Genomic DNA, 14,010 nt, shown 5'->3' on the forward strand with positions numbered 1-14,010 from the left:
CAGGAAAACTGAAGGTGACTTTGGTGGAGAATACAGAATATAGAATAGTATACAAGATAATAAAATCTTCACTTCTCGGCTGGATTTTAGGAGTTGCTGATCCAATACGTCTGTGTGGCCCCAGCGTGCTGGTGGGAAATAAGGGACTGGCTTACGTTTACAGGCAGAGTGTTCTGGTTTTGTTTTTTGTTTTTTAAAAGACAGAATCACCTGTCGGCATCATCACCTCAGCCATTCTCCCAGAAGAAACAGAAAAGTCGAACGATCTGCTTTCTGAGCAGAGAGAGAGCATCTCGCAAACTGCTTGCCCCCATCTGCACCCCGCACCCCGCCTACAGGAGGCCTCCCCTCACGGATGCCCCACTACGGGCGGCGGGCACAGTGTGGCTGAGCAGATTGCTGCTCACCTGTGCCTGGCTGCTCTGTGCCCTCAAGGTGAAATGCTGGGCTCACCTGGTTAGAAGAAAAATCCAGAAACCTCCACTAATATCTATGTCTTCGGGATCCAAAATGGGGCTGATCAGAGGAATATTGAAAATTGCATTTTCCTTACTTGTTGTTGTTGTTGTTGTTTTAATAGGATCGCTAACAGGCCTGAGTGCAACAGTCTTGCCACTGCGTGGACTGGGGGTGCTGATGATGGAGACATTTCAGCATGACTCTTCCTGACACTGGAGCACCAGACTCTGGATGTGGTGTCAGCTGTGGAGGCTCAAAGGCAGGGCCAGCTCTAGAAGAGAACTTTCTGTCTCTGGCTGTTCTGGGCTCAACTCTCTCCCCACCCCCACCCCCACCCATTCATATGTTAAAGCTATAACCCTCAGAACCTCAGAACAGCAGTGCAGACTGCATTCAGGAAAGACCTTTAAAGAGGTAATTAGGGTAAACCGAGACAATTCTGGTGGGCCCTAGTCCAATCTGACTGGTGTCCTTATTAGAAGAGACCAGGGCACACAGACAGCACACAGACCCGAGGGATGAGCACCCCGAGAGCGTGCCCCCCTGCAAGTCAAGGAGAGAGGCCTCGGGAGCAGCAAAGCTGCCATCACCTTCATCTCAGACTTCTGGTCTCCAGAACTGTGAGAAAATAAATCTCTGTTGCTTAAGCCCCCTGGTCTGTGGCATTTTGTTAGCGTAGCCCGAGCAGTCTAATAGAGGGGTTTCAAAAAAAAACCCAAAAAACAAAAACAACAACAACAAAACAGCGCAAAGAATATTTGGAATTGTTCAAAGTAAAAGCCCACATTGGCTAACTCAGAGTTCCCAGGAAGTTTAGTAACTGTCCGCAGAAAAAGAGCAGGGGGATTCCAGGCTCAGATGAACTTGGGACCTGCTGGTTTAGTTAGCCAGGTTTCTTTGCTGCAGGACTTCTCAGATGGGCTGATAAACACATGAGCACAATTCCTACAATTTGTGTGTCATCCTTGATACCTGTCTTTCCCTCACATTTTATTTCCAATCCATCACCAGTTCCTGATGACTGTATCTTTTTTTTAATAATATTTATTTTGTTATATTAGTCACCATACAGTACATCCCCAGTTCTTGATGCAATGTTCCATGATTCATTACTTGCATATAATACCCAGTGCACCATGCAATATGTGCCCTCCTTAATAGCCATCACTGGCCTATCCCAATCCCCCACCCCCTTCCCCTCTGAAGCCCTCAGTTTGTTTCCCAGAGTCCACAGTCTCTCATGGTTCATTCCCCCTTCTGTTTACCCCCTCTTCTTTCTTCCCTTCCTTCTCCTACCGATCTTCCTATTTCTTATGTTCCATAAATGAGTGAAACCATATGATAATTGTCTTTCTCTGCTTGACTTATTTCACTTAGCATAGTCTCCTCCAGTCCTGGCCATGTTGCTGCAAATGTTGTTTAATCATTCTTTTTGATGGTTGAGTAATATTCCATTGTATATATGGACCACATCTTCTTAATCCAGTCATCTGTTGAAGGGCATCTCGGCTCCTTCCACGATTTAGCTATTGTGGACAATGCTGCTATGAACATTGGGGTGCATATGGCCCTTCTCTTCACTACGTCTGCATCTTTGGGGTAAATACCCAGTAGTGCAATTGCTGGATTATAGGGTAGCTCAATTTTTAACTTTTTAAGGGACCTCCACACTGTTTTCCAAAGTGGCTGTACCAACTTGCATTCCCACCAACAGTGTAAGAGGGATCCCCTTTCTCCACATCCTCTCCAACATTTGTTGTTTCTTGCCTTGTCCATTTTTGCCATTCTAACTGGTGTAAGGTGGTATCTCAAGGTGGTTTTGATTTGAATTTCCCCGATGGCTAATGATTCTGAACATTCTTTCATGTGTCTGTTAGCCATTTCTATGTCTTCATTGGAAAAGTGTCTGTTCATATCTTCTGCCCATTTATTGATTTGATTATTTGTTTCACGTGTATTGAGTTTGAGAAGGTCTTTGTAGATCTTGGATACAAGTCTTTTATCTGTAGTATCATTTGCAAATATCTTCTCCCATTCCGTGGGCTGCCTCTTAGTTTTTTGGACTGTTTCCTTAGCTGTGCAGAAGCTTTTTATCTTGATGAAGTCCCACAAGTTCATTTTTTCTTTTGTTTCTCTTGCCTTTGGAGATGTGTCATGAAAAAAGTCACTGTGGCCGATGTTGTAGAGGTTGCAGCCTATGTTCTCCTCTACCATTTTGATGGATTCCTGTCTCACATCGAGGTCTTTCATCCATTTGGAGTTTGTGTATGGTGTGAGAGAGTGCAAGTTTCATTCTTTTGCATGTAGCTGTCCAATTTTCCCAGCACCATTTATTGAAGAGACTGTCTTTTTTCCACTGTTTTGTCCTGCTTTGTCAAAGATTAGTTGCCCAAAGAGCCGAGGGTCCATTTCTGGGTTCTCTATTCTGTTCCATTGGTCTATGTGTCTGTTTTTGTGCCAGTACCATGCTGTCTTTGTGATCACAGCTTAAAATCCAGCAACGTGATGCCCCCAGTTTTGTTTTTCCTTTTCAACAATTCCTTGGAGATTCGGGGTCTTTTCTGGTTCCACACAAATTTAAGGGCTGTTTGTTCCAGTTCTTTGAAAAATGTCATTGGTATTTTGATCGGGATGGCATTGAAAGTGTAGATTGCTCTGGGTAGCATAGACATTTTAACTATGTTTATTCTTCCAATCCATGAGCATGGAATATTTTTCCATCTTTTTGTGTCTTCTTCAATGTCTTTCAAGTGTGATTTGTAGTTTCTAGAATATAGATCCGTCTCTGGTTAAGTTAATTCCAAGATAACGTATGATTTTTGGTGCTATTGTAAATGGGATGGATTCCCTGATTTCTCTTTCTTCAGTCTCATTGTTCGTGTATAGAAATGCAACTTATTTCTGAGCATTGATTTTGTATCCCGCCACATTACTGAATTGTTTTATAAGTTCTGGTAGTTTCGGGGTGGAGTCTTTTGGGTTTTCTATATAGAGTATCATGTCATCTGTGAAGAGAGACAGTTTGACTTCTTCTTTGCCGATTTGGATACCTTTTATCCCTTTTTGTTGTCTGATTGCTGTTGCAAGGACTTCTAGTACTACGTTGAATAATAATGGCGAGAGTGGGCATCCTTGTCGTGTTCCTAATTTTAAGGGAAAGGCTTTCAGCTTTTCTCCGTTGAGAATGATATTCGCTGTAGTTTTCATAGATGGTTTTTATGAAATTGAGGAATGTACCCTCTATCCCTACAGTCTGAAGGATTTTAATCAGGAAAGGATGCTGTATTTTGTCAAATGCTTTTTCTGCATCAATTGAGAGGATCATATGATTTTTGAATTTTTCTTTCTGGATAAAATCTAAGATACTGATAGATTTGCGAATGTTGAACCACCCTTGCATTCCAGGGATGAATCCCACTTGGTCTTGATCGATAATCCTTTTAATCTGATGACGGTATCTTTGAAATACTTCTTGAACTCGTTCACGTCTCTCTACTGAACTGCCACTGAGACCCAGACCAAACGTACCATCTCTCGCTTAGTCCGCTGCAAAACCTTTCTGGTGGGTGTGCCCACACCAGAGGGTACTCTCCAACCCGTCCTGCACAAATACCACCAGAACAGTCTCTGCCAAGCACAGGCTGGGTCATGCCAGCTCCCTGATTTTTCAAAGACATTTTAGGAGCTTCCCATTGCTCCCAAGACTAGAAGACAATATTCCTACTCCTATCTTCAAGCTTGTCTTGAACCATCTCCTGTCCCATCTTCACTGATCTTCTTTTAGACCCACATTATTATTTCACTCCTGCCTGCTAAAGAGCTTTTGCTCCTGCTGTAGCTTCTTCCTGGTTAATTCCCCTTATCTTCCTTGAGAAGTTTCTTTCCCTTCCCTTCCTTACTGGGTCAAATCCCTCCACTACTGAGTCACGTTGCACTTATTACTACTGAATGCTTACATTGATTGATTATCTGATTAATACCTGAACTTCCCTTTTCCAGACGACAAACTCTGAGTTTGTAGAACATCTTTTGTGAAATAGCCAGTTAATTTGTTGATGAAGGTCTGGGAAGGACACATCTAAAACTCAATGGGAAGAACTTTTATGAAGAAAGTAAGTGAGCAGGGTTACAAAGAAAGGTTTGGGGTCCTTAGAAACATGCAGTTGGGGTCCCTGGGTGGCTCAGTTGGTTAAGTGTCCAACTCTTGATTTTGGCTCAGGTCATGATCTCAGGGTTGTGGGATCGAGCCCCAGGACAGATGGGCCCCACGCTGGGTGTGGAGTCCACTTGAGATTTTCTCTCTCTCTCTTTCTCCCTATGCCCCTCTCCCCTGCTCATGTGTGCACTCTCTCTCTCTAAATAAAATCTTAAAAAAAAAAATACACATTTATTTGCTGAAATTTAGCACCCTTTGAGATGAACCACCCATTTGAGAAGTTGAATATAGAGAGGATGTTATATTGGGCAAAGTTCTGGAGATACACATGGGTGTGTAACTTTTTTTTTTAATAACAGAAGATCTGTGTTTGGAACATACACATATCATGTAATTAACCAAACATTTGTACCCAGAACTCTTGCATTCAATAAGATGAAGAACTCAAAAAAAAAAAAAAAAAAAAAAAAGGGCCAGGTCTTGAACGGACTCTTCCCAACTGACGTAGACCGGCCATGAACAGAACTATCCATCCCAGTGACACTGGTGCCATAGAGGGACCAAACGCATGCCTGAGCCTAAAAGGCCTTTGAAGTGGGACCAAGAGTCCAACAGGAGAAGTGTGTCGTAACTACTCCTGGCGGAAAAGAAAACAGGCCAAAAGGTCCTTCGGTTTACCAGACCCCAATGATGCAGTTTCTCACATCTCACAGGTGTAGCCAACATGTAAGCCTCATGATACCGAAAATGGGCGGACACTCCCTGGGAGTGTAGCTTTTTGTTTTTAAATGTTTGATTCTGAAGTGTTTCCAATTTGTGGAAACCATGAAAGACAGGGACAAGGAACAGCCGCCTCCCCGTTAAGCAACCTGCCTCATGTTTTGATTTTGCTCCAAAAAAGCTGCTCTTTACTGTTTTATGGTGGACAGGGTGATTCTGATTGAGCCTTCAGAAAGACAGGAAGGACTGAGAAATTCGCTCACCAGTGCCCACACTGCGGGAAGGCCACCCATGCCTCCTGGCAAATAATTCCTCAAGAAATATTTAAGGCTCGACCTTCCATAAAGTGCCGTGGGAGATAAAAAGACATTTATGAGACATACTTTGAGAAAAAATTTACAACCACATGAGAAAATAAAACACTTTCATGTAAAAGAATAACCAGCAATGAAAATAATGGATAAGCCTTGACGGAGGGAGATGTGGAAAGTGCTGAGGGAGTTAAGAGAAGATTGTTTCTAGTTAGGTTTCTTTGTGGAAATGGGTTGCCTACAGAAAGTTGCACACTTTACCATCAGTTCATTTCCTTGTACTAAAAGGCCAACTCAGGATAGTCATTTTATAAGGCAAGTTACCAATAAGTATTTCTACTGTGAACAAACAGAAGCGTAAGAGGGCCGACTCCTTATCTGAAAAATATTTACAATCATTTTAGCTCTGGACTAGAAGGGCAATTCAAAGCTTGGGGAAGTTATTTGTTCCCTTACGGGCTAACCTTAGTTTGGTGGACTTAAGCCAAATAATCCTTTTTTTTTTTTTTTTTTTTGCCTTGACAAAGAATGAGCTACTATATTCACCTGACATATTAGATCAGCCCCACGCCAGGAGCCTGCTCTGGGGAGGGCGTGATTCTCAGCGCCTCCCAGGCCTGGAGATCTGGGCAGCATCTCCCTTAGAGCCCATTATTTCCAAGAGGTCTGCATCTAGGGCTTCGAGAGAAGCCCTGCATCAGGCCCCATGCCCAGCACAGAGCCCCATGTGGGGCTCGATCTCACGACTCCTGAGATCACGACCTGAGCTGAAACCAAGAGTCAGATGCTCAACAGATGGAACCACCAAGCCCCCCCCCCCGCCCGCCCCCGTGTTTAACCTTTTCAGGAACTGCCGGGCTGGTTGCCAAAGTGGATGCTTCATTTCACATTCCCACCAGCGACGTGTGAAGGTTCCAATTTCTCCATATCCTTGCAAACACTTGTTCTTGCCCATCTTTTTGATGGTGGCCGTTCTCACGAGTGGCTATTACAAAGCGATACACTTCATTATTTTTCACATATATCTTCAGGAATGGTTTTCCGATTACAGAAGTCAAACAAATTAACAAGCACGATTTCTTCATGTGCGTGCGCTGACTTGATTCCCAGCTTCTAGGCCAACCATCATACCATCTACGTGTTGGCACAAATATTTTCCCCAATTTTACAAAGAGATGGAGGCTCAGATGCTGAGAGGCTCTAAAGCTGGCACTTGAACCCAGGAGCGTCTAAAAGCTTCTGCTTTTCCCCACCGTGTTACCCTGTTGTAACGGCTACTGTGTGCGTATAGAAACACATGAAGATTAAATGGGAAATGAAGTGAACTTTGCGAATTTACATTATCTAGTAATGAAGAGTAAGATGTTGAAGGGGCATAGCTTTTGGGTTACAGAAACAGGCACTATGTTATCTGTTGAGAGATTAAGGAATACAGCAGTGATTTCTGTGGCCACAGAGAAATTTAAAGAAGACTCAGGATGAAGGAGTCTCACATCAGTTTGGATAAACTAGTGTCTTTATCGCCCCATCTGGAGAATGAGGACATTATTCATCCTCAGGTTATGGTCATAAGTAGCATCAAAATATGTGGTAAATGTTCAGCTTCTGGTCTGTGCACTTGAGAGAATGAGGCCAGTTTCTCCTGAACTCCTATGTTATCTGAATGCAGCAGTATACCTTATTTTGGTTTTGTGGTTATTTTCCACCTCACATAAAACAGTTCCTTTCTTTTATTCTTTATAGTTGAGGAAAAATTATTTTGCTCTAATTAAAATTGAGTTTTGGTTACCATCATGAGCACTTCTAGAAATTAAAATTCCTCATGCTCTAGTTAAACATTATTAGAAAAAAGTGCCCATCACTATAATCCCTTCTCTAGAAATCTATTCTGTGGCACTACGCATGTGATTATGATATCTTTATCTAGACTCTTTTCAGTTTTCAAGTTTGCAAATGTGACTCAAATAGAAGAATTCAAGGGAACTGATCTTTGTAAACACTGGTAAAGGCGGCATAGTTTTATCCATAGTTTCCTGAAGAGAACCAGACGAAAGTTCCCCAACTTCAAGAATCTTAACAAAAGGAGCACACTAGCTTGGGGTGGGACAGAGTTAATTCAGGAATGAGAGCTACAGACTAGAACGCTCATTATTTAAAAAATACGTGTATTTTGAGCAAAAGATCCTGATTGTCTCAATTTTCAGCTTGCACCTGGCAGCCTGAATTTGGAGGGTTTATTCTCCCAAGGGGTGACGGGGTGGGGCTCTGGGTGGGGTGGCTGCAGATAAGATAGCAGTTCTAGTTTGATCACTCTAATGAATTGTGTGCTGGGGGCGACAAAGGAGCCTTGTTTCTACCGACTGTACAAAGGAGAGGGAAGGAGGAAATGTTACAAGGATGATTCCTCAATTTTTTTTTTTAAAGATTTTATTTATTTATTTATTTGACAGAGACAGCCAGCAAGAGAGGGAACACAAGCAGGGGGAGTGGGAGAGGAAGAAGCAGGCTCCCAGCGGAGGAGCCTGATGTGGGGGCTCGATCCCAGAGCACCGGGATCACGCCCTGAGCCGAAGGCAGACGCTTAACGACTGCGCCACCCAGGCGCCCCTGATTCCTCAATTTTTATTTCTTAAAAGGTGCTCTTGTGGTGGCATGTCCTCCAAACCCCACGTCTGGTGTCCACTTTGAGTGAAACGCATCTTTCTTGGCCAGGCAGTGGATGGAAAGATCAAGAAGGATTTTTCCTAAACCAGCAGAAGGTCAAGTAGGGAAGCGGGGAGAACAGATTCTGCTGAGGTATCTCCGGTAAGTGACTGTATTGAACTTTGAAATCATTAAGCTTTGGCGTTGTGATCTGTCTAAAAAGGTGAAGTGAGTTCTTTTATAAGGAAATGACAAAATATCTGCTAATGATTATAAACGAGTTTAGTGTCATTCAACCTTCACAGGCCCATCAGTAATGCCACTGCATTAACAGTCAGTCAGAGCCATCCGGCTGGTGTGCAAGCGTCTGCCCTGAGGTGAGGTGGCAAACACCGAGGAAGGAGTCTGCGGGCTAAGGGTGTGGGCTCTGCGGTCACACAGGACTTGACTGAGTGCCGGCTCTGTCACACCGCGCAACTTGCTTAACGTCCCTGCGCCACCCCTTTAAGTTAGAGGATGTATATACATCCCTGAGAGTGCCTGGCACGTAGGAGGTGCTCAGTACGTGGGAGCTATTCTGCTCGCCTGCCAAAGAGATCTGAACTACTATCAGCATGATATGGGGCCTTGCCCTTCCCACGCATCCTAAGACATGTATCACGTCACCTGTATTTTATTTGGCCTTTGTGTTTGAGTGCCTACTGTTGTCAGGTAGTGTGCCCTGACCCAGAGTCCTTGCCCTTGATGGGAAGGAAAACTAGGTGACGTCAAATACTGAGAGTAAAGGGAGGGAGGGCCAATCAATGGGGTTGGTGATGGGGGAGTGGTGAATGCAGTGTCAGATGAGTTCAGTTTAAAGGGGTCTGGGATCTGCAAGGAGATCTGCGCTGCCAGCAGTTATCATCAAGGGATCTGCAGCTGTGCAGGGAGAGTGGGGCCACAGATAGGGTATTTCCTGCTGCCAGAGGTTGGTCAGAGAGCTAGAAGACCTAAAGGACTGTGGGGTGAGGGATGAGCCAAGGGGCGTGCCGATACTTGGGAATGGGAAGGTGGCAACTGGAGGGTTGGGGTATCTCCTAGGGCCACAGATAACATGACGTGTGGCTCTCTAGGTTTTTAAATTAACATTTATTAAGATAACGTCCAAAAATGTAGCTTTCTCTCAAGTCGAGATAACTGCAAATCTTGTATTCTATTTACAATTATCTAAACTCTGTCAATCCTTTCAAGAGTGGTTTTCCCACTCAGTTAATTAAAGGAAAGGACAGTTAAATGTTTTACTTAAAAATGTAATATATTTGGGGGCGCCTGGGTGGCACAGCGGTTAAGCGTCTGCCTTCGGCTCAGGGCGTGATCCCGGCGTTATGGGATCGAGCCCCACATCAGGCTCCTCTGCTATGAGCCTGCTTCTTCCTCTCCCACTCCCCCTGCTTGTGTTCCCTCTCTCACTGGCTGTCTCTATCTCTGTTAAATAAATAAATAAAATCTTTAAAAAAAAAATAATATATTTGATTTTTTAGAAGTGTCTCAGTGAACAATAAACAAATCCTTCTGCAGTACTTAGTCATTTTAGAAAACTAATAAACTCATAAACAAGGTAAATCTTCAGTTGTCATAAACATTTCAATCCAGTATAAAACAAAGCAAAACTAGGGTGCCTGCATGGCTCAGTCGGTTAAGTGTCCTCCGCCCCTTCCCCCCACGCACACTCTCTCTCTCTCTAAATAAAAATAAATCTTGGGGCGCCTGGGTGGCTCAGTCGTTAAGTGTCTGCCTTCGGCTCAGGGCGTGATCCCAGAGTCCTGGGATCGAGCCCTGCATCGGGCTCCATGTTCTGCTGGAAGCCTGCTTCTTCCTCTCCCACTCCCCCTGCTTGTGTTCCCTTCTCTCGCTGGTTGTCTCTCTCTCTCTCTGTCAAATAAATAAAATCTTTAAAAAAAAATAAATAAATCTTAAAAAAAAAAAGCAAAACTATCTGAAAAGTTTCAATTTAAAAGAGCTCAAGTCTAAATCAATCAGCTAATGACACATTTTAAAGTGGAATCACAAGACTTAACATGTTAATTAACAAATTACCTTACACACTGTGAATACTGTACATGTTCCAAATATTGAACAGACTCTTCCACAAACTCATCTAAAAATATAAGTACTTTGGATTTTATTTAATTCATCAGATCTATGCTTAATTCTAAACCTTCCCAGAGTTAAAACACCATCTCGTAAGAACATAATTTGCTTTAACCTGGAATCCATACCTTATACCAAGGGCTCAGTCTTCTCACCTCTGTCCCTAAGAGTCAAATTATGAGTTAGCTAATTCTCAAGTCCTCTGATTCTTTCACCCTCTGCACAATCTGCCATTGACCGGAATCGATGAATCTCGTCACCGTTTGATAGGGCTCTGAATTGTCTGTACACCCTTCTTCCCTGACACAGTCGTAACTGCTAGGGACGTACTGGACCTGTGAGTGGATTTCGCGTCACCAAACCCCCGGGTCAGACTTGATAGTAGATGGCAGGGACTGGTTATGGAAGCACATGGAAAACCAGGAGTGAGAAGTGTAATTATATAACAGAAGTCAAAGGAAGGAGAGAATTTCAAAAAGGCAGGCAGCATCAATGTCAGTAGTTTAAAATGCCACAGGGCAGTTTATAAGGTAAGGAGATGAAATATGACTGTTAGTCTTTTTTTAAGATTTTATTTATTTATTTGAGAGAGAGAGAGCAGGAGCAAGGGAAAGGGCAGAGGGAGAAGCAGAGTCCCTGCTAAGCGTGGAGCCGGCCTCGGGGCTCCATCCCAGGACCCCAAGATCATGACCTAACCCGAAGGCAGATGCTAAACGGACTGAGCCACTCAGGTGCCCCATGACCGTTAGTCTTTTTGGTCATTAATTTAAATTTAAGATTTATATTTTATCAGTGAAATTTTCACATCACAATGTGGGTAGAAAACAAATCACCATAGTGAACTAAGAAGTGAGAAACTGAGAACTGCATTTAAAGGCAGCGATGAGTCAAGAACTCTTTAAAATTCCACTTAATATTTTAATAAGGGAAACAGAGGGGGGGTGAGTAGCCAAAAAGGAGAGGAATGAGGCTCAAAGGAAGAGATGTCTGTTCTGTGTTTTATTTTAATTTTTTAAAAAAAGGGTTTGCGTGTGTTCACTGAGGAGAGAGTTGACTCCTTTTTGGGGCGGGGGGCGGGGGTCAGGAGGGGGGGTGCTAAGAGCTTGAAGATTTGAGGCAGAGACAGCATTACTACTTGATGAAGCAATGTCCCAGAGGATTGAGGCTAAAAGTGAAGGAGTCCATGTGAAAAGGTTGACCTTGAACAGGAAAAGGAACGGCTTACCCTCTGAGAATGGAGGGAATGAGGAAAGAATTGATAGCAAGGTAGATACTGTGTGGCTGGGGCGGGGCAGGAAGCTGGGCAGCTAGGTGGCAGAACTGCCTCACTCTGGCCCCTGTGGCCAGCCTGGCAGGGATGCACGCAGCACACGGTTTCTGGGAACAGACTGATCTGGGCTGGGATGGTGACAGTTCCAGAAATGGCCCAATTGGAGTCATCAGAGCTTCCGGGTAAGGGAGCAGTTCATATTAATCAGATCAAAGAAGAAATCCTAGAGGTTTCTGTTCAACGTTAGTTTCTGGGTTCAGGAAAATGAGACCAGAGGTTAAGATGTGCTCAAGAGTAGTAGCTAGCGTCTCTTAAACTAGGAACTGGGTTTCCTGGCTTCCAGAATCATGCTCCCCTCTTTAAAAAAAAAAAAAAAAAAAAAAAAGGTAACCAATTTTCTTCTCCACCTCTCTCCCTGGCTAACCTGTCCTCTTTCTTTCTTTCTGTTTCAGCATGTCACTTTCTCTGAAAAGCCTTCCCTGACCTCTCTCCCCTCCTGTCTAAATCAGATCCCACAAAGGCTGTTATACACCCCTTTTATCCTTCTTTTGTTGCACCACAGTCTGAAATTCTAGTTTTATTTATGTGACTGTTTCATGTTCCTCTTTCCCAGCAGATATTATAAGCCATATGAGGATTGGGACTCTGTTTGTTCACCTCTGCATCCTGGTCAGCACATAACTCAATGCCTGGCATGCAGTTAGTGCTCAATGCATATGATGAATGAGGGGCGCCTGGGTGGCTTAGTTGGTTAAGCATCGATGCTTGATCTCAGCTCAGGTCTTGATCTCAGGGTCATGAGTTCAAGCCCTGCATTGGGCTCTGTGCTAGGCATGGAGCCTACTTAAAGAAAAAAAAAAATTATGAATGAATTTATATTCCAAGTGTATAGTGTGGGAGCAGGGGATTTAAGAACTTTGCCCATTAAAGTTAATATTTGTGAAAAATGCACAATGGTGGTGTTCCCAGGCAGGCTGACTTACGCTTTCTCTGTAGGTCTGGCATCTGGGAAATGCTCGATACATACCTGATGAGTGATTAAGAATTTTTGCACTATTGGAGTTTTAATTCCCTTAAGAAAACAAACAAACATAGCTGCCTGCAAGTCAGTCAAAATAATTTAAAGATATTACCTAAACATTTAAAAAAAAACTTATTTAAGAATAAACAAATTAAAAATTTCCAAAAATGTTATTCAGAATAAATATTAGAGTTCACTAGTACTTTGTTAATAACTATAGTGAGAATACTGATCATATAACTAAGGTAGCTTCTGGGATAAAATATAACTAGAAAACCCAATATTTAATTTCTGAGGTTTCACATCTTTGAAGTGTCTCAGAAACATCTTCTTAGATGCAACCTTGACACTTAATGAACTTACCAATTTTTAGTACAGAAATTCATGGACTTGCAAACATTTAAAAAGAGAAAGCCTGACCAATGAATTCTCTGCCACCTTTCTCAGAGAAGGAAATTCGCGAACACATGCATGAAGGTCAGTACCATACGGTAGGCAAATATTTTTCCATGTCCCACCCAAAGCAAACAAATGAAAATTGAAACTTCAAAGACAATTTAAAAATATCTCCAAATTTAAAGATACAGCATCCTTTTCTAGATTCGCAATAGGAGGAAAAACAACAGATTTGGAAGAATTTAAAACTAAGTTTTATATAAACATGTGTGTGTGAGGGGGTGAGTGTATAGAGTCTAAAAAAAATCAAACAGATGGTAATTCAAAAACGGAAATGTTTAAGATATGGAAAATGCTGAGTTGAAATAAATTAATAAAACACTGGAAACAAGCTCACCAAATTTTTTTAATGGGACCAGAATTGTTTCCAAAAGACAGCGGCCCATTTAGGTGATGAACACCAGATGCCAAGTGTAGTTCATTAGAGACAAAGTATTCTGATTAGCTTCAGGGGAGAAGGAGAAAAGAATCAGCACCAAAGGTGGGAAAGCCAAACAGAGCCCTCCAGGGACTGCGGCATGCGGCTCCCCCATTGTCCCTAGCTAACTCCTGGTCTAAGGACAAAGTCCTTCTCTATCCGCCCCCCCTCCCCCCCGCCGTCGGTCAGTGAAACCTGATCCAGAATCACCTAGTTCACTGGGCCACCAGCACACACGGTGGGCAATCTGGACCCCTGCTCTGAACTCACAGTCAGGCCAGGGTCGGCTGTGTTTCCGTAAGAGTCCCTGAAACCCACTCTTCAGGGGAGGGACAGCTGAGAAGACAGCTATGGGAAGTCACTGATATGATCAGTGAAAGGAATGCTTGAATAGGGATGCCTTAGCCTTCGGCAAGTCCTCAATAT

At 43.2% G+C, this 14,010-nt stretch overlaps 1 protein-coding gene across 3 annotated transcripts in view; it reads right to left on the reverse strand.

Annotated features, from left to right (window-relative positions):
- Positions 1-14,010, reverse strand: part of PGCKA1 (PDCD10 and GCKIII kinases associated 1) — an 83,831-nt gene that overhangs the window by 58,128 nt on the left and 11,693 nt on the right. The window contains exon 1 of one of the 3 annotated variants that reach the window (XM_045816341.2): positions 6,486-8,126. The exons of the other annotated variants lie outside the window; for them this stretch is intronic. The gene's annotated coding sequence lies outside the window, so the exon portion shown is untranslated. Of the gene's footprint in view, positions 1-6,485; positions 8,127-14,010 lie in introns of those variants that run through there. 3 annotated transcript variants of the gene reach the window in all.

Source organism: Ursus americanus, chromosome 8, assembly GCF_024610735.1.
Source record: "Ursus americanus isolate L20-20 chromosome 8, mUrsAme1.1.p, whole genome shotgun sequence".
Taxonomy (NCBI): domain Eukaryota; kingdom Metazoa; phylum Chordata; class Mammalia; order Carnivora; family Ursidae; genus Ursus; species Ursus americanus.